Source organism: Schistocerca serialis, chromosome 2, assembly GCF_023864345.2.
Source record: "Schistocerca serialis cubense isolate TAMUIC-IGC-003099 chromosome 2, iqSchSeri2.2, whole genome shotgun sequence".
NCBI lineage: Eukaryota > Metazoa > Arthropoda > Insecta > Orthoptera > Acrididae > Schistocerca > Schistocerca serialis.
The window spans coordinates 359,231,688-359,252,151 of NC_064639.1; the positions used below are offsets into that span (position 1 = coordinate 359,231,688).

The following is a 20,464-nucleotide window of genomic DNA, read 5'->3' on the forward strand; positions in this document are numbered from 1 at the left end:
GCCATGAAACCAGTTGTGTAAATTATTCAAAATTATTTATCACATTGTATGAAAATTTTTTGCATATACTAAGTATCTTCAAATTTTCAAGTGCAACGTCACAACTGGGGGCAAAATAATCAGAACCAAAAATTTTTGTAGATGAAGCAACCAATTCAGAAGGGAATCAAAAGTGAAACCGGAAATTACGGAAAATTTTGGAAATACGCTGTTCGTTTCATTGCAGCAAAGGTAGGACCACTGCCCTACCACTTGCTTAGCTATGCTTTGTAGCGTCTCCTGCTTAGTAATTAGACATCCTTTTCCTTAATTTTCCTTTGTAAAAGTATTGTAATGAATTTTTCAGAAATTTTATACGATGATTAACAAGAGAAAAATTCGAAATTTCTGTGCCACAACATTTTGTGCGTCATAAAAGTAGCCAATTAACGTTTGATGATACGTAAATCTTATGTTTAAATTTCCAAAAATAATATATTTCAATTTTCTATTTTTAAAAGTTTTGATTTTAATATTCAATCAAAATGACTCAAAAATCAGTTTCCATTATTCTTGACAATGGCGAGAAGGAAATGAGCCAAGATGGTGTACAATTTTAAGATAGAACATCTGAAGTACCAGAGCCAGTAGTTCAGAGATGAATATAACCGAAGTAACAAGTGCTTGTGAGATTTCACAGAGTTCTAACTTTGCTGATACATTGATGACAATAGATGAAACTACGTATCTCTGCGAGCCACACTCTCCTCACCCAGGAAAACATGAAAATGAAGATAACATGATTTTTGACGACACTTCACCGTCACCTATCATATGAAATCCAAATGTCAATTTACAAAGTACAGTTGTTAACAACCAAATTACATTACATAGAAACCAAAATGACGCACTTGCCGCTTTACTTAAAAAACTCGATATTCTGAACACAAGTTTGTGTACAGACATAAAAAATATAAACACCAATTTGCGAATGGACATAAATACAAGATTTGACAGTTTGTCACAAAATCTTACCATAGTCATACAAGACATAAACAACATAAAGCAAGACCAGAAACAAGTTTTAAAAGATATTCGGGATACAGTCATACAACAGATCAGCGACTTGACAAAGAATTTTCATGAAGAAATGAATGTAAAATTTAGAGACATGGAAAAGCAGCTAAAGCAAGATGTACTTTCCGAAGTAAACAATGACATTAAGGAAATAAAACAGAAATTAGACACTCGTAACGAGCAGAACGATACAGTAGAGCGGCACATAAAAGCGATTAAAGACACACACACAAACCTGGAAGCTACACAAACACAATTAACTTCCAGAGCACAGAACATCTCTACTGTAGTGAACAAACTGCATAAGGATTACGAACATATACCAATAGCTATTTATGAGCTCACTTTAAAAGTAGTATCAGTTGAAATCGAATCAGTCTGTGCCAAATGTAAAGAGACAAATTAGTGAAAATTTATCTGATGTAATTTCACAAGCTGAAGCAGGTAGTTTAGACAAAAAAAAGGTGGCGAAGAAATGTAGATTAATCAATGATGCAGTTGAAAAACTTAATCAGGAAAAGGAAAATGACAATATTGACAAAGTGAACACCAATTTGCAAGCTACAGAGCACAGAATACGCAACTACTTAGGTGAAAGTGTTGCAGGGGCACAAGTGGTACACATAAACAGAGAGCCAGCCACAGAAAACCAAAGTGATGTATGCACAGAGATCATTGCAAATCCCACATACAATGCCAGTAGTAATGACAGAATGCAGAGCGTAAGTTTACATGGCAAAACACCCGAACCAATACCTACGAGAAATGCAAATGATTATGACAGCTATGTAAACACAGTACAAAATGCAAATAGCTTGTCCACTATATTTGCTGAGGAAGGTCTTTTAAAACACCGTCAACTCCCAACATTTACGAAATGAAGGTAAGGAGATGAATCATGTTGTATTTATTAGTGCTTTTCGACATGTGTTTCCTAGAAATTGGACGGAAGCACAAAAGATTAGGTTTGTTGTTGGGTACATGCAAGGCGGTGTACTTTTGTGGGCGACCGAGGTAGCTGAGCGTTGTGCCATATATTTACAATCTGAGTGGGCATTTCTTGACAAATACTGGTCAGATGCCGTACAGGAGAGACTTAGGCCAGAGGTTTTTAATCCCACCCCTATTAATAGGAAATATGGTAGCTTGCGAGGGTATTTTGAGAAGTATCTCAATAAAACACGTTTTGGACAAATCCTATTTCTCATGTTGATGTTTTAAAAATTTTAAAAAGCCGTTTGCCATCACACATTCGTGAAAAATTAATTACTACACCTGAGTGCGACACAGAATGTTTTCTATCCATTTTAGATTCAATCGACCTAATATATGAGGAGACAGTAATAACAGTTAGGACGTCAGACAGCTAAACACCACAAGAACATAACTAGAATGGTCAAAACAAAAAGCCAGATGCAAACATACAGCAAGGCTGGTATGTGCAACTGCAAGGATGCATTAACCATGGTAACGAATATGGGAATGGAAATGGCAGTAACAAGAGACTTAAACAAAACTTTCTGTATAACAGGAACGATTACCATCCACAAGCTAATTTCAATCCCTCCTCACCAAACTATGCACCACACATAAATAAAAACAGTCAGCCATGCCAAAGGCCAGTGCAAGGCAACAACAATACCATGCCACACGCCGTACCGCAGCAAAATCACAATATGGCAACATTCCACAACAGCAATATGAACACATGAGAAAGCATGTCGTGAATTGGAGATGATACACACTGGGGAAATAATCACACAGTACAACTGACAGAAATTGTCCCATATACAGAAGTAGATCAGACTACACCACAGGAAAACCCGAATTGGTCGTAGTTGAGCCCCAAACTATAGACCTTATAAGCGATGGGGGCAAATCAGATTTTCACACATGTTCCGCACGATTCGATGAGCAAGGAGACATAAAAGACGATCTATACCAACATGAACTAAAATCAGCGAAAAATACACTAGAAGAACAAGGGCAAGCAGTAATCAGGGTGAAAAATTTTTGTATAGAGACACAGTTAATACTTGATACAAGGTCCACGACTAACGTATGTCTGAAACATTTTTTACTGAATTAAAAAGATGGAATAAATTTCCTGTTCTGCCAGTACAAAATTGCAAAGTAGAAACCGCTGCCAGCAGCAAATCTAAATTAGTAAAACACCAAACTCTTATCAATGTGCACATTGAACAATTTTCTGTGCAGTGTAATTTTTTAATAGTAGCAAACTTACTGTCAACTGCTTGATAGGTATAGACGCATTTAGAACCTACAAATCTCAAATAAACATAGGTAATGGTAAGCCTGATTACCATAATGGAGAGGTATGACAAAGTAATCCCAGAACTCAATGTCACTGTACACTATTCATATCCCACCGTGTATTTCTTGAACAAATGTGATAATGAACATGAGACCGAGACTGAAGTTAACCAGGAATTAGTAGAACAAAAATTGAACGAATCAAATATTCTAGATGCTACACAACGACAAGAGCTTTCTGACTTACTTTTTATATATGCACATGTTTTTAATAAGAATCCAGAAGTAATCAAAGATTATGAACATGAACTTAATGTCTATCCTCGCAAAACGTTTTGTTTTATGTCTTACCCTATACCGTGGGCAAAGCTTGAAGCAGTTAAGCAGGAAATCAATAGAATGTGGGAATGGGGAAGCATACAGCCACCATTTTCATCATATTGCAGCCCATATTGCAACTACCAGTTAGCAAACCTGATGGATCAGTACGACTTGTTTTAGATGCTAGAGGCATAAACAAAATCCTAGTACCAGTAAGAACAAAGCCGGATAATTTAGATGAACAACTGCTAAAATTTCATAACACCAAATATTTCAGCACCCTCGACCTTAAAATATCCTAGTGGCAAATAAAATTACCTGAGGAAAGTAGAAAAGAGTCAGCATTTGCCTGCAATGGCAGGAGTTATAAATTTCAAGTTCTACCCTTTGGCTTAATCATTAGCGCAGGTGTATTTATATCAGCTTTGGACAGGGTCTTAGGACCAGAATTGCTCAGTAAATTTACCATACATGTCCACGATATGTTAATAGCCACATCATCTTGGGCAGAATACATCACTATAATGGAAAAAGTATTTCAGAGATTTACAGAGTACAAAGTAACAGCAAGTCTTAAAAAATCTAGTTTGGCAAAGAAAAAGTAAAAAACTATAGGACGCATCATATCGGAACGGGGTATATTACCATACCCAAAGAAACTAGATGCCATACGTAATTGCCCACTCCCAAGGACCAAACAACAATTGAAAGCACATCTAGGACTAACCTCCTTTTTTCGAAAATTTATACCACAACAGCTTATGAATAGCGATGCCCTACTTAACCTGTTGCGAAAGAATAAACCTTGGCTATGGGATGAGAGATGCCAGGAGGACTTCACCAAAATTAAAAATGAATTAATATCAGCAAACATTTTGAGTCATCCTGACATGTGTAAGGACTTTTGTTTAAGCATGGACCCCTCGTCTCAGGGGCTGGGGGCAGATACAAGAAGGAGAAGGAAAAACAGTATCCAAAGTATCCAGGTTTGCCAGCAGAACTTTATCAGAGGCAGAAAGATCATATTCTGTATCAGAACTGGAAAGTTTAGCAGTAATTTGGGCGTTTAAGAAATTCGAGTATTTTGGGGGGTAAAAACACTAGGGGCTGTTGTGATCAATAATCATTATCTTTTCTCTTAACATGTAAACTGTTACACCGAAGACTAGCGAGGTGGTGTTTGTACCTGCAGCAATTCAATTTTGAAATAATATACATAAAAAGCAGTCAGAATATTATTGCAGATGCCCTATCCAGATTACCGCTGGGACTAGACGAGTTCATTGAACTATCTGACCACGATTCAGAAATCCAAACATTACTGATGCAAAATAATACACAAAAATCAGACTCCAAAAATTTTATAATCGGATGGGAATGATACAACACCAAGACAATAGATGGAAAAAGGTAATACAAAATCTCAACCAGAATATAAATCACAAGGTAAGTAAATGGTTATAGAAAGGCGTTTTGTTTCACTGGAAGTACGAAAGTTCTAACTATTGGTGTGTATGCCTTCCAGAGGAATATATCAATGAATTTATCAAACATACACATAAAGTATGGGGACACTACGGAGTAACAAAATGTACAGACAAGATTTGCAAACTTTGTTACTTTCCTAATTTACGATATCATGTTTCACAAATATTAAAAAAGTTTGCTATTTGCAAAAGAACAAAACCATCCACTATGTAAAAGTTTACAGAACTACACCCCATACTAACCAAAGCTAATGGTTTCTCTGGATATCACAGAGCCATATCCCAGAATAAAATGTGGTGTCAAACACAAAATAGGTGTTTATGACATTTTCACAAAATACATTTAACTTCATACTATCAAAACCAATACAGCCAATAGCATCATAAGGAGAATTGAAGAGGATTATTTATGAAGAGTATTGAAACCCAAAGTAATATTAACACACACTGCAGCCTGTTTCGTAGGAAGAAAATGGAAAGAATGCATGAATACACAGGGCATTAAACACATCTTGGTAAGTTTTTTCCACCCAGAAGTAAGTCCTGTGGAGAGGGTGTTTAAAGAACTCAGTAGATTTATAAGGACACACACTCCTAATAAGCATTCACGATGGACTGAATACATGACTCCATTTATGCAAATAGTAAACAATCTCCCCCACTCGTCCAAAGGTTTCACCCCTAATGAACTGATGTTTAACACAAAGCAAACTGACGAATGTGAACCACCCATGCCAAAAGTACCTACTAAAGAGTTATTTTTAGATGATGAAATCATACAAGCAGTAATTACACTAGAGAATAGAGCAGAATATAAAAATATAATATACAACAAAAGTTAAAACGAGTTACACATTTTTTAGAAGGGCAACGAGTCTTCTTAGAATACACATTCCAAATCGACAAACGTCGGTAAGCTAAATAAAAAATGGCAATTACTATACTCAGGGCCCTATATTATTGCAAAAATACCTTATCCTGGAGCTTATAGGGTGGTATATGAAAGAACGGGGAGAGACGAAGGTCCCCCCCCCTCACAAAGATTTAAAGGCTTTTCACGAATAGTGACACAGTATCACAGCAGTTCTCTTGTCAGAAAATACATTTATAAGTAAATATTTTAGTTTTATAAGTAAAAATTTTTATTATGTGCATTTTTAAATGAAATGTGTATAAACTCAAGTAATTTTCTTGTTTTGTAAGCAAAGACAAACATTTGACTAGAAGGAAGTGTAAAAACACAGCTTCACACGAAGCGAAATGCAAACTGGGGTAGCGTACAACTCAGCTGTGCGAACTCAACAATGCATGCTTACGTCAATTAGGGAAGAGACATTGATCTTGCACAAGCGCAACAGGCTAACTCACGGCGCAACCAAATAGAAAGGTGAAGCTACACAAGTATCAAAATCATATTCAAAATAAATAATAACACTTAACAACTAAATTTACTATCAGGGAACGAAATAATATAATATAACATTTGTATCAACATGTGAAGTTGTGTCAATACGAAGATACATACATTGTAGCTAGAATTAAAAGAAATCATTACAATGAAACATACAGGACGTGTTAGCTAACAAAAAGATACCATAGGGGATGTCAAAGTAACTTTCTTTGCAGGATAAATGAATAAAAAGGATAAAGATGCAAGTGAATAAACATATAAGCAAATAAGAATGAAATTTGAAAAACGTCTGCGAACTAATGTGATGACCGACTATATGTATGATCTATGAGCTAGGAAACACAATTAGTTTTTAAGTTAATTATAAGTTTTTTATATTGCAGCGACCAGTGCATTGACACAGCGCAGAAGAAGAGATTTAAGATGGGTGTTATAGGTACCAAATGAAAAAATGGGCCGCACCTCAAAGAAATGATTTAGTTATTAATATGTCTATGTGTATATTTTGGTCATCAGACAAATGCAGAATAAGAATATACATCGTAACATTCCAACTACAAAACTTTTAACCATACATACTAACTAAAAAGTGCACAAAAACAAAGAGGCATGTGACCTCAAATAAAACTAATCAATTCATATCGCGTCACATGCGAATATAAACGAGGACATTTCCACATAATCGTCAAGAGGTAAGCATGAGGTAATGCAAAAACTTTTGCGTTATGAACACAATGCTACATGTAAACAATTATAAGCAACATAATGGTGTATAGTACATTAGTCATTAATACGTTTCGGTTCCATGAAAAAGGAGTTCCCTGTTAAGTGATTTAAGAAAGGACAAACAGCATTTCCTTAGTAACCCATAAACCAGTAGAATAGTAATTCCTTATTCCCTTCCCAATGCAGGAGGTGGCGCCAAGGCATAGTTAATCCAGCACCATGTAATGTAGAATCATGATGTAAATGTTTTTCTGTTTCTTCCTAGAAACATATTAAACTCTCATAACTGATGTACGCTTGACTAGAAAATAAAATGTGGATGCATTAATGCATATATGGTAACACAATGTAATTGAGTTATGTGTATTTATGTACAAAGGAATTTTTTTTTGAAGCTAACAAACAAACTATACTAACCAGCAACTGTAATTGAAAAAGGAATTTTGTAATATTTTAGTATTTAAGAATTTTCTATGTTTGATGCAAATAACGGGTGGAATATCAGCCTTAGATGTAAGCAGTTGTAATATGGATTGTTGTGTCAAAATGTTTATGTCAGTTTTAAGTGTATGTCAGGCCATATGTAAAAGATGAACTTGAAAAACTAACAAAAAAGGAAAAAACCTCGAGGACTAGAAACAATTCTCACGCCAAAGTGATGACGAAATAGATGATGGTATCCAAACGCATGTGCAATAGTGTAATGAATCAATTGTGTTAATTTCATGCTACACAACGTCTGATATATTAATCAGCAAACTACAATTGTTGAAGCATCACTTACCTTGACGTCGGGTGTTGATGTGCAGTATTCACCCCACTGTAAACGTGCATACGATGGAGAAAATCCTTCCCGGGCCGTATCAAAGGTGAATTATCTGCCACAGCATCGGTTCTTGGAGAGTAAACGCCCATGCACCGCACTCATAATGGAAGACCGCGCCACAGCAAATTATTCGACGGATAGTACGGCACTCAGTTCGAAAGTGACATTAAAGTAGGCATGGAACTGCATACGACCATACACAATAATCCATGGAGCATTAACGTCTCTTGCACAGCCAACAAACATATTTCGTGCACATTCACAGCGCTCTCATGTAAATACTTAGTGAATTATCATTCTGTATGTAAGTTGTGTATTTCTTGTAAAATAATGTGTAAGCAAGACAAGCTGACATCTCCAACCCAAAATACAAAGAAAAATACGCCGACAAATAAAGGTCATTGTACCCCTTTCGGCAAAAATTTAGATTTAAGCTGTACGGGTGTATACAAAACACTGTGCACCTCCGTTGCATGTCATTGCATAGTGTGGAGGCAATTGTGTAGATACATAAAGGAAAAGCCCCAACACGCTACGATAAACACTAGCGTGGCCACTGTAATCGCCAGCAAAGAGATATTTTGCTACGCTGGAAGGTGAAATACAGATGATGGAAACCTTTTTTCATTTTTTTGACAGTTATTAGAGAGTCTCTGTCGTTACTTCGCGTGGCGAGAAGACGTAACCTCGTGAGCGGTGTGTAGTAGACATAGTATTATCTGAAGAATAATATTTATGAAAATATGAAGTGTGAGGGTTCTTATTAGTGCAAAACCACAAAATTTTCATTTTCTTCAACACATTATGCTAATGTCATATCATTGGCTGCCTACATCTGAAGAGTTAGTCCAATGAAGAATCAATATTGTACACATGGTCAAGAATGAGAATTAATTATACAGTAAACGATGTAAATTAAACATGAAGGAAATTGCATTCCCTTAAAAATCTATAAGGAATCAAAATGGCAAAAGCAAGAAAAAATCAATTTGTTTAATTAATTACATTATTTCTTAACATAAAATTTGCACATGTGTATAAAGCATAGTGTGTTTTGGTTTATTTTGCGACTTTTTTTATGCTCCACTCTGGTTGGATTGATTATTTTTTTGACTGTTAGACACTGCATATGTGTTATTGATATTTCATTGATGTATCTCTGTTGGGAAATCTCAATGAAACATGGGGCATGTGTAACACCAGTGTAGATTGTAAGTACTTTATACAATATAATTATGTGTATATAACTATGAAGTAGTTCTTCTTTACTGATTAAGTTCATTGAGTTGTGAAAGGAAAGTTGATATGTGTAATATATGTAACATAAAAACTTAACAGTGTGTTTAAATAATGAAACTTCATAAAATATGCCTGTTTATAAAAGAGCAATTGTATGGAAAAGGTGTAAGGAACCCCCTCTGCTACAAAAGGGGCTTGACATGTGGGAAAAGGTGGTATTTGGGGGTCAATCTGGGCCGCAAGAGACAGAGAGCACATTACACAGTCAGTAGCCAGCAGTTGTACAGTCAACAATGCGGGTGCCAAGTGAGGCATTCAGAAACTGATTCATGATGGAATGGCTACAATTTTGCATGCTCTGCCAGGCACATTATTGTGAATAGCAGAGTAATCACGCAGATGTAGATGTGGTTTCAGCTGTAAAATGGTGCTCTCGCATTTTGGAATGGCTCTAAAATGATTAATACGTCCCCAAGAAGACTTGAATAGAAAATTAAACCGCCAGAGGTGAGACAAGATAGCTACCATGTGCTTGCCACCACTATTGTGCCACTGCTTCACCAACTTTGGAAATCAGATATGCATACAAGATCAACCAGTGTGCTTGTGTGTGAGTGTTTTTCGATAATAATTTCAATGACAAAAATTCGTGTTTGAACTTTGAAACTGTCCTGTTTATGAAACAAAGCAGGGCCCTATCCTAACCGTGCAAAAGACCGAGTATCCTGTTTATGAAGAACCACTAACTTGTTTCTATTTGAATGTGCCTAAGTTTCGTGTTGAAGCATATAAATGTTGCTAGTTAAATTACTTATTTCACAGGTAAAGAGAGAGGCACAAAATTTGGAACTTACAAAAAAAAACTTTATTTTGCTTTGAATTGTTTCTGCTTTGAATGTACCAAAGTTTTAGTGCTGAAGGGCATAAATGTTGTTAGTTAAAATCACTTGGTTCACAAGTAGTGAAAGAGGCACACAATTTTGAATCTACTTGAAACTTAAGTTTATCTTGAACTTATTTCTGAAGTTAATTAAGAATATTGTTAGTGTAAATTGCTATAAAGCATTGAAAGATAAATAATCTCAAGTGGGGTTGGAAATCAGTATTAGTGTGATGCAAATTGGTTAAGAAATGTGTGCATAGTTTGCTTATAAAGGATGTGACTGTTTATGGGTTCCCACTTTAATCTTTTCTAGTGTGAGAAAGTTAATCTAAATAGTAGTGTTGCTAATGAAATATAAAACATTTCCACAGTAGAGTGAATATAAAAGGTGTATGTACAGTGTCATTTAATTGCATTTGTGATGTTTGGGTGTTAGTTAAATTGGGACTGTCCATGCTCAGATTTGGTTTTGTGATGCCTTTGATCACATTTGGCACTGAATCGGTTAATGGTTAAGATGATTATTATTATTAATGATAATAGATGTATAGGGCAATTTGTCTTTCTATGATTGCCAATTAGGTGAATGATAACTACTGATACTTACTGCTGAATTTTTCTGGTGGCTGTGTGTGTTCATTGCAATTTAGAAAGAAAGAAGTATCGATAGTTTCCTTTCATAATATAATAGTTAAATTCTTTGAACTTAATATTCTAAATTGTTATGCCTAATTAGGCTGGCGACCGTATATTCATTCTTTTATGTGAATTTAATTACTTTCTTAACTTCCAAAAATAAGGTCTTTCAGTATTTCTACTAATTGCAATTTGTACGAAATCATAGTTCGATACTCTCTGTCCACTACGTCAACACAGTTAAACTATGCAAAATTCCTCCCAGAGGTTAATGCTAGTTGCAATTAAGTGTATACTTAATGTTGTACACGACTTGCAATTGCGTCACAAGTTGACCTATATGGGTCAACTGAGGAATAAGATTACAGCTAACATAAATGAAGAAATCGACGTAGATAACATTGGCATCCTGTACGTAAGTTCAACTACGCGAAGGCGAAAGAATGACACTCATAAAATTTGTATCCCATACTTCAGTTGATCTATATAGGTTAATTGCAGTATGGGATACGATTATTTTGTCATAGTCCTGTTAATGTCGACAAAAATATCGACAACAGTAACATTTGTATCCTATTCTTCAGCTGAGCTATATAGGTCAACAGAAGAATAGGATACTACTACTAGTGAATGACCTATGTAGGTCAACTGAAGAACAGATTACTATTGTCAGCGAAGACGAAAAATAGCGAAGTATGTGACTTTTGTCTCCTGTTCTTCACTTGACCTATAAAGATAAATGACACAAATGTTAAATATGTAGCTTTTTTCGTCAAGCTAGCACCAGCATCCCGTACTTCTGTTGTTCTGTATACATCAACTGAAGTAGGGGATACAAATTTTACAAATTCCAGTCTTTCAGCCTTCACTAGTGCTAGTATAGACTCGAATAAATCGTATTAACACTAGTACTACAATAAGGAAAAAGAGAACAACTGGAAAATTTGTATTCCGTACAATAGATGACCCATACTTAATGCAGAACAGTACTCTACGACAAAGAAATACATCAAAATTGACAAATACAGTACAAGATAAAAATAAAAAAACTTATCACACGCGAACTCCTCTGCAAGAAACCAGAACTCGCCTTGAAGAACGTTACGAGAAGTCAGTTACCATCATACACAAGAAACACAACATCATGAAAAAACACATATATGTACAAATATAGAAACGCAGAAGTTCACATCAACGAAATGAAGTTGTTGTTGTTGTGATCTTCATTCCTGAGACTGGTTTGATGCAGCTCTCCATGCTACTCTATCCTGTGCAAGCTTCTTCATCTCCCAGTACCTACATCCTTCTGAATCTGCTTAGTGTATTCATCTCTTGGTCTCCCTTTACGATTTTTACCCTCCATGCTGCCCTCCAATGCCACAATCTCCTCTCCTCCCCAGTCCTACTCATTCCCTCCTCAGTAGTTATGTGATCTACCCATCTAATCTTCAGCATTCTTCTGTAGCACCACATTTCGAAAGCTTCTATTCTCTTCTTGTCCAAACTATATATCGTCCATGTTTCACTTCCACACAGATACTTTCAGAAACGACATCCTGACACTTAAATCTAAACTCGATGTTAACAAATTTCTCTTCTTCAGAAACGCTTTCCTTACCATGGACAGTCTACATTTTATATCCTCTCTACTTATTTTGCTCCCCAAATAGCAAAACTCATTTACTACTTTAAGTGTCTCATTTCCTAATCTAATTCCCTCAGCATCACCCGACTTAATTCGACCACATTCCATTATCCTCATTTTGCTTTCGTTGATGTTCATCTTATATCCTCCTTTCAAGACACTGTCCATTCCGTTCAACTGCTCTTCCAAGTCCTTTGCTGTCTCTGACAGAATTACGATGTCATCAGCGAACCTCAAAGTTTTTATTTCTCCTCCATGGATTTTAATACCAACTCTGAATATTTCTTTTGTTCCCTTTACTGCTTACTCAATATACAGATTGAATAATCACTCCCTTCCCAACCACTGCTTCCCTTTCATGCCCCTCGACTCTTATCACTACCATCTGATTTCTGTGCAAATTGTAAATAGCCTTTCGCTCCCTGTATTTTACTCCTGCCACCTTCAGAATTTGAAAGAGTGTATTCCAGTCATCATTGTCAAAAGCCTTCTCTAAGTCTACAAATGCTAGAAAAGTAGGGTCATTATTGCCTCACGTGTTCCAATATTTCTACGGAATCCAAACTTATCATCCCTGAGGGCGGCTTCTACCAGTTTTTCCATTTGTCTGTAAAGAATTCGCGTTAGTATTGTGCAGCCGTGACTCTTTAAACTGATAGTTCGGTAATTTTCACATCTGTCAACACCTGCTTTCTTTGGGATTGGAATTATTATATTCTTCTTGAAGTCTGAGGGTATTTCGCCTGTCTCATACGTCTTGCTCACCAGATGGTAGAGTTTTGTCAGGACTGGTTCTCCCAAGGCTGTCAGTAGTTCCAATGGAATGTTGTCTACTCCCAGGGCTTCGTTTCGACTCAGTTCTTTCAGTGCTCTGTCAAACTTTTCACACAGTATCATACCTCCCATTTCATCTTCATCTACATCCTCTTCCATTTCAATAATATTGTCCTCAGGTACATCGCCCTTGTATAGACCCTCTGTATACTCCTTCCACCTTTCTGCTTTCCCTTCTTTGCTTAGAACTGGGTTTCCATCTGAGCTCTTTATGTTCATACAAGTGGTTCTCTTTTCTCCAAAGTTCTCTTTTAATTTTCCTGTAGGTAGTGTCTATCTTACCCCTAGTGGGACAAGCCTCTACATCCTTACATTTGTCCTCTAGCCATGCCTGCTTAGCCATTTTGCACTTCCTGTGGATCTCATATTTGAGACGTTTGTATTCCATTTTGCCTGCTTCATTTACTGCATTTTTATATTTTCTCCTTTCATCAACCAAATTCAATATTTCTTCTGTTACCCAAGGGTTTCTACTAACCCTCGTCTTTTTACCTACTTGATCCTCTGCTGCCTTCACTACTTCATCCCTCAAGGCTACCGATTCTTCTCCTACTGTATTTCTTTCCCGCATTCCTGTCAAGTGTTCCCTTATGCTCTCCCTGAAACTTTGTGCAACCTCTGGTTTAGTCAGTTTAGCCAGGTCCCATCTCCTTAAATTCCCACCTTTTTGCAGTTTCTTCAGTTTTAATCTACAATTCATAACCAATAGATTGTGGTCAGAGTCCATCCTGCCCCTGGAAATGTCTTACAATTTAAAACCTTATTCCTAAATCTCTGTCTTACCATTATATAATCTACCTGATACCTTCTAGTATCTCCAGGCTTCTTCCAGGTATACAATCTTCTTTCATGATTCTTGAACCAAGTGTTATCTATGAATAAGCTATGCTCTGTGCAAAATTGTACCAGGTGGCTTCCTCTTTCATTTCTTCCCCCCAATCCATATTCACCTACTACGTTCCCTTCTCTCCCTTTTCCTACTATCGAACTCCAGTCACCCATGACTATTAAATTTTCGTCTTCCTTCACTATCTGAATAATTTCTTTTATCTCATCATACATTTGTTGCTATATAAATTTGTACTACTGTAGTAGGCGTGGGCTTCGTGTCTATCTTGGCCACAATAATGCATTCACTGTGCTGTTTGTAGTAGCTTACCCACAATCCTATTTTTTTATTCATTATTAAACCTACTCCTGCATTACCCCTATTTGATTTTTTATTTAAAATCCTGTATTCACCTGACCAAAAGTCTTGTTCCTCCTGCCACCAAACTTCACTAATTCTCACTATATCTAACTTTAACCTATCCATTTCCCTTTTTAAATTTTCTAACCTACCTGCCCGATTAAGGGATCTGACATTCCACGCTCCGATCCGTAGAACACCAGTCTTCTTTCTCCTGATAATGACATACTCTTGAGTAGTCCCTGCCTGGAGATCCGAATGGGGTACTATTTTACCTCCATATTATTTTACTCAAGAGGACGCCATCATCGGTTAACCACACAGTAAAGTAAATGAAGTAAAATAATAAAAAAATCCACAGGAGAAAATTCCATAATATAAGAAAATGAAGAACAATGGATCAACCTCAAAAAATCAAATTAATATTTTAACCATCCAGACCAAACCCACCATTTTTCTTAGTTATCAATTACCCTCCACACTTGCCATCCAAACCTAAAATTAACTAACAAATTTTGGACGTTACATTTGCATAATACGTTTAAGGAAACATTTAAACAGGCAAATTGTATCAGATGCATACATCTAAATGTCTCTGTAGTATCGAAATACGTCGTTTCCCCCTTCTTACAATAGATTTTATAGCTGATCAATAAGCTTCTATACCATTGGTACAAGCCCCCGTTGACGAAGATCTGAATTCAATATTATGATTGACGACAAGATGTGATAAGTGTGATATCAGATCGTTACACTGTATTAGCCTGCCCGATTGGCCGTGCAGTCTAACGCATGACTTTCCAGGCGGGAAGGAGCGTTGGTTCATTACACGAATCCTCCTGGAGGATTAGTGTCGAGGTCCGGTGAGCCGGACGGTCTGTGGATGGTTTTTAGGTGGTTTTCCATATTCCTCGGCGAATGCAGGCTGGTTCCCCTTCTTCCGCCTAAGCTACACTATGTCGGAGATCTAGGTGTAAACAAGTTCTCCACATACGTGTACACTACACAAACATAGGGATTACACTCGTCTGGTGTGAGACGTTCCCTGGGGTGGCCACTGGGGGCCGAACCATATAATAACCTTGTGTTCGATGTCGCGCTGCTGAGTGGTGAAGTGGACTGTGGTAGTCGTCATGGGGTTTCAGACCACTGTGGCTACCGGCGGGGATGGAGCCTCTCTGTCGTTTCTAGGTCCCATCGTTTCTAGGTCCCTGGTTAACATAACATAATACTGTGTTCTTTATAATAATTCTGGGTACAATTCTATATAACAGATGTAAAAAGTGAGGCTTCCACTTTCCAAAATATAAAATGCTGAGTACTCTTACTCAGGCTCCTTGTATAATGTGAGAAATTCCCATTCTGTACATGTAATGACATCTCCTCTGACCCATGGACGTACTTTGTGTTGTTTTGCAGTTATGTCTTATTCTTCTAATATACAAGCTACCCTGAGAGCTGCAAACCGTTTGAGTCCAATAATGTCCATGCTACCACTTCGTGTATGTGCACTTTTTACGTAAAAACAGTTTAAAATCAACAAGATTACAATTCCTGAAAAAAGAGCAGATGAGAACAGAAATGTGAGTTAAGATCACATTAGTTGAATTGATGTAACGTGCCGTGACATAATGGCCAGTGCAAATGCACCTTGACGTGATGGTGCCATGATGTGGTAAGTGCCATTATGGACGGTGTGATTTGGTTTTTATATGACTTTCTTATGGATGTAATACAATTACGTCCTGTAGTAATCGATATTATTTACATTTCTGTCTGATTGGGAAATGAAGGTGAAATAAAAATTTAGCTGTTTATTTTTGAATATGTGGTGATTTATGACTGTGTGGTTAAGCAGGAACCTAAATGGATAGCTTAAATTTCTGTTAGTGAAACGAACAACAGTGAAATTCATATTCTTCTTTGTCATAAACGCTTGGCGGTTTATTTCCTAGCATACGCAAAGATCATGAAGGGACTGCTACTTTACATGTTACAACCAATTGCATTTCGGGTTGGTGTAATTTCGCTGCTAACGACATGCTTCCTGAATACTGTAACACTTTCGACAAGCCTTTATTTGCTTGTACTTAACGAGAGGTACAGTGACTGCACTCCTTTCAAACATATAATTTGCTTTTCTAGAAGACATTGACAGATATCTCTGTTGTCAAGCTATGTCGTGACTGTGCGAGCTATTCCAGCAGACAAATTAAGGCAGAAGCTGTTTTTACTTGCAACTGGTTCATTAACTGAAGATTTGGAAACTATTGCTGTCTTTTCTTTCTTTGAAAGTGAGTAGCTGCCCACTTTACACTCGTTATTTACATAGTGGTACACAGTATGAAAAGTGCTGCTAAATAAATGTGGTACTTGTGTGAAGAATGTTCTAATTTGTCAAAAAAAATTACAATTCACTATCTAACATCAATAAGCCGTATCTTTTCGAGAGATCCTCAGTGTGTTAGTGTACTTATTTAAAGGACATAGGTGATAATGTGATTATAATGTAAAACACACCAAATATGAGCTTGACGAAATCCAATATGTCCTCTGCTAGGTGTATCAGCCAAAATGCAGGTTGAATCAAAAAAAAATTATCCGATTAAAAAAATACCATAAATATTATGTTGTTTGAGATATGTGCATGAGCAATGTACTGTTGGAAAGGGCAAACTCTCGAATTTTACATGGTTCCCATTAGATAGCAGCAGTGTGCACCCATCTCAGTTCTAGCAAAAATGGTGTTGGGACAACAGGAAGCGTTTTGTGTTGTACGTTTTGCACGATATGGGTCAGTAATAACAGTTCAGCGTGACTTTCGTACTAAGTATGGTGTGGATCCTCCTACAGCACAGACCATTAAACGATGGGCATGAACAATTCCGAAAAACAGGTTGTTTGTGTAAAGGGAAATCTCCGGGCCATCCCAAGTGTCTGACACAGACGTCGATCGCATCCGCCATTGTTTCACAAGGGGTCCGCAGAAATCCATTCACTGTGCAGCTCGACACCTAAACATGCCCCTGATGTTCGTCTGTGTGTGTTGCGTCGACGTTTACATGTGAAACCATACAAAATTCAGCTCCTGCAAGCGCTTTGTGAAAGTGACAAACAACAACATGTGGAGTTCTGTAATTTCGTTCTTGGCAAGATGGAGGATGACAGTTTCCTTCCATGCCTAGTGTTTAGTGGCAAGGGAACATTCCATTTAAATGCGAAGGTGCATCGTCATAATTTGAAAATATGGGGTATGGAACAACCAAATGAAGTTCTAGAACATAAGAGGGGACTCTCCAAAATATAATGCGTTTTGTGTAGTTTCACAGGAAAAGGTGTATGCTCCAGTTTTTGTAGATAACACTATTACAGGAAGCACATATCTCGATATGGTTGAGAACTTTCTTTTCTCGCAGTTGGGGAATTCTTTGAACAACTTCATGTACCAACAGGGTGGCATTGCCACACTGGCATCTGGAAGTGCGGAAATTTTTAAATCAAACGATTAATGAATGATGGATCGGTCACATTGGACCAAATGAATCAGCCTTACATTACTGGTCTCCAGGATCACTGGACCTGACTTTATGTGATTATTTCTCGTGGTGCTTCATAAAAGACTCTGTTTATGTGCCTCTGTTACCAACAACAATGATTGAACTGAGATATCGCATAACACCAGCTGTGGAACTTGTAACTCGAGACATGCTCACTGCAGTGTGAAAACAATTTGAATACCACATTGGCACCGAGCGAGGTGGTGCAGTGGTTAGCACACTGGACTCGCATTCGGGAGGACGACGGTTCAATCCCGTCTCCGGCCATCCTGATTTAGGTTTTCCGTGATTTCCCTAAATCGTTTCAGGCAAATGCCAGGATGGTTCCTTTGAAAGGGCACGGCCGATTTCCTTCCTCATCCTTCCCTAACCCGAGCTTGCGCTCCGTCTCTAATGACCTCGTTGTCGACGGGACGTTAAACACCACTAACCTAACCTAACCACATTGGCATATGGTGTGCGTCTCAAGTGGGGCATGTTGAACACATATGAAAAGGTATGAAAAAAAGTTTTTGAGTTACCTGTTTACCAAAAAACAAAATTCATTGTATATGTTTATGAGTTACAGAAATATAGACATGCCAAATCAGATGATTCTTTTTGATGCCCGTGTATGTACATTGTTGAACCTATCATCATATTCATTAATAAAATGGAAACCTGAAGGATTACATCAAAATATACTAATGATAATAGGAAGGAGGAAGAAATGACTGACTTATTTTGAGATTATCACTTTCAGTGAGGGAAAAGATGGCACTGATTACACAAAGACATTTGGATGAAATTGTTCCATGAGCAACTGAATAATATAGTGAAATTATTTCCATTTTCAGTATCCGGTATGAACCCTGGGTACAGGTTTCTAGTTATTTACTGCATATATAGAAATAATTGTCTGTGATTCTACTAAACTGCAGACTTTGAATTGCAGAAGACAATGGAAAACAGGTTTTCTTGTCTACCAGGTTGTTTAAGCAAAACTGTGCCATTTTCTTGGCGTGATGGTAGTTTTGGTGCAGGCTTGAAGTCTAGGCTGACTGGAAGTTTTATGGGATACTGCTGAAATAGTCCCCAAATTTCTGTCACTTCCTTGTAAAGCTCTTATTAAGATGAAAGATTTATTCATGCTTACATAGAGCCAACAGGTCTCAAACAGACATAATATGATTTCAGGAAGGGAAAGTCGATCAATGACACTGTAAATCAGATATCTGCAAGCTTTGCTAGTAGTTTTGATTGCAGCACAGATTTTTATGCAATACTAACACACAAAATATGTATATATTTATCAGTTTCAGAAATGTAGACGTACAAAACTGGATGATTCTTTCTGATACATATTATATCTTTGAAAGTAGCATAGCCACAGTACCTCTTGTAACATATATGCATATAAAGGCACATAACACTTTTGAGGGCTGGTAGCATTTGTAGAAGACAATGACTTTGTCTTCGGATCTTCAATGGGAGACAATTTATTTACTTGTGTATTACTCCTATAAAATAAATTACAAAAAGTGGACATATGTTAAAGGTTTTCTTTTATATTTTACAAGTGCGTATATCAACTGTGGGTCAAAGCACTGTACTAATTGCGTGGGAAGTGATGATTTATTGGGAGAAAGCCCGAATTCCAACATAAAACCTGAGAAAAGAAATTCCAAAATTACAAGCTTTGTATCAATAATGGAGGAACTATAGAAACATTCTACAGGATCGTTGAATTTTTACAAGTGAAAAGTAACAGATTTTGGTAAAAAGTGTGATGACATTTGTGACATAGCGCATGCTAATGCTTCAAATGTTATTGCTATTGAAAAAGATAAATTTTGATTAAACTTCGGAATGATAGCCAGGGTTTATGCATGGAATCGATTACCAGATACCTGTGATGAGAGATAAGCAGGTGAACAAGCAGAGGCAACTGGAAAGAGGCGAGAGTGAAGCAAACAAGCATGTAAGAACGATAGCAATAACCATTTAATGACTGATCCGGACATGGTCGATAGTGGGCAAGATTCCCACACAACCAAAAACTTTGACTTGTTGAGAAACAGAAATAACAAATACTTTGGTTTTCCAGACCATGGCATCTGGTGTATCTATGTTGTGTTGTGTCGCTTTTTATGAGTAAAATAATTAACTTGAGTATACTAGTGTGTCGTATTCACTATGACTCAGGAAATATATTGACAACCCTGATGAGTGCAGACAACAGGTGAGCTATCTGCACAAACATTCGCCGACTTCTGTGGATCTTCCATAAGGCAAGATCTCACTTACTAGAATTCCAAAGATACCTGCAAGCTGCTGAATATTCGAATCCTGTGAGTGCAGCAGTTACAGGGAAGTAAACATACAACATAATGACTTCGCC

General features: G+C 37.1%; 1 non-coding gene across 1 annotated transcript; it reads left to right on the forward strand.

Moving 5' to 3' along the window:
- Nucleotides 1–18,278: 18,278 nt before the first annotated feature.
- Trnaa-cgc (transfer RNA alanine (anticodon CGC)) lies at nucleotides 18,279–18,351 on the forward strand. Its single transcript has one exon. It is a non-coding gene; the product is annotated as a tRNA-Ala (tRNA).
- Nucleotides 18,352–20,464: the final 2,113 nt, after the last annotated feature.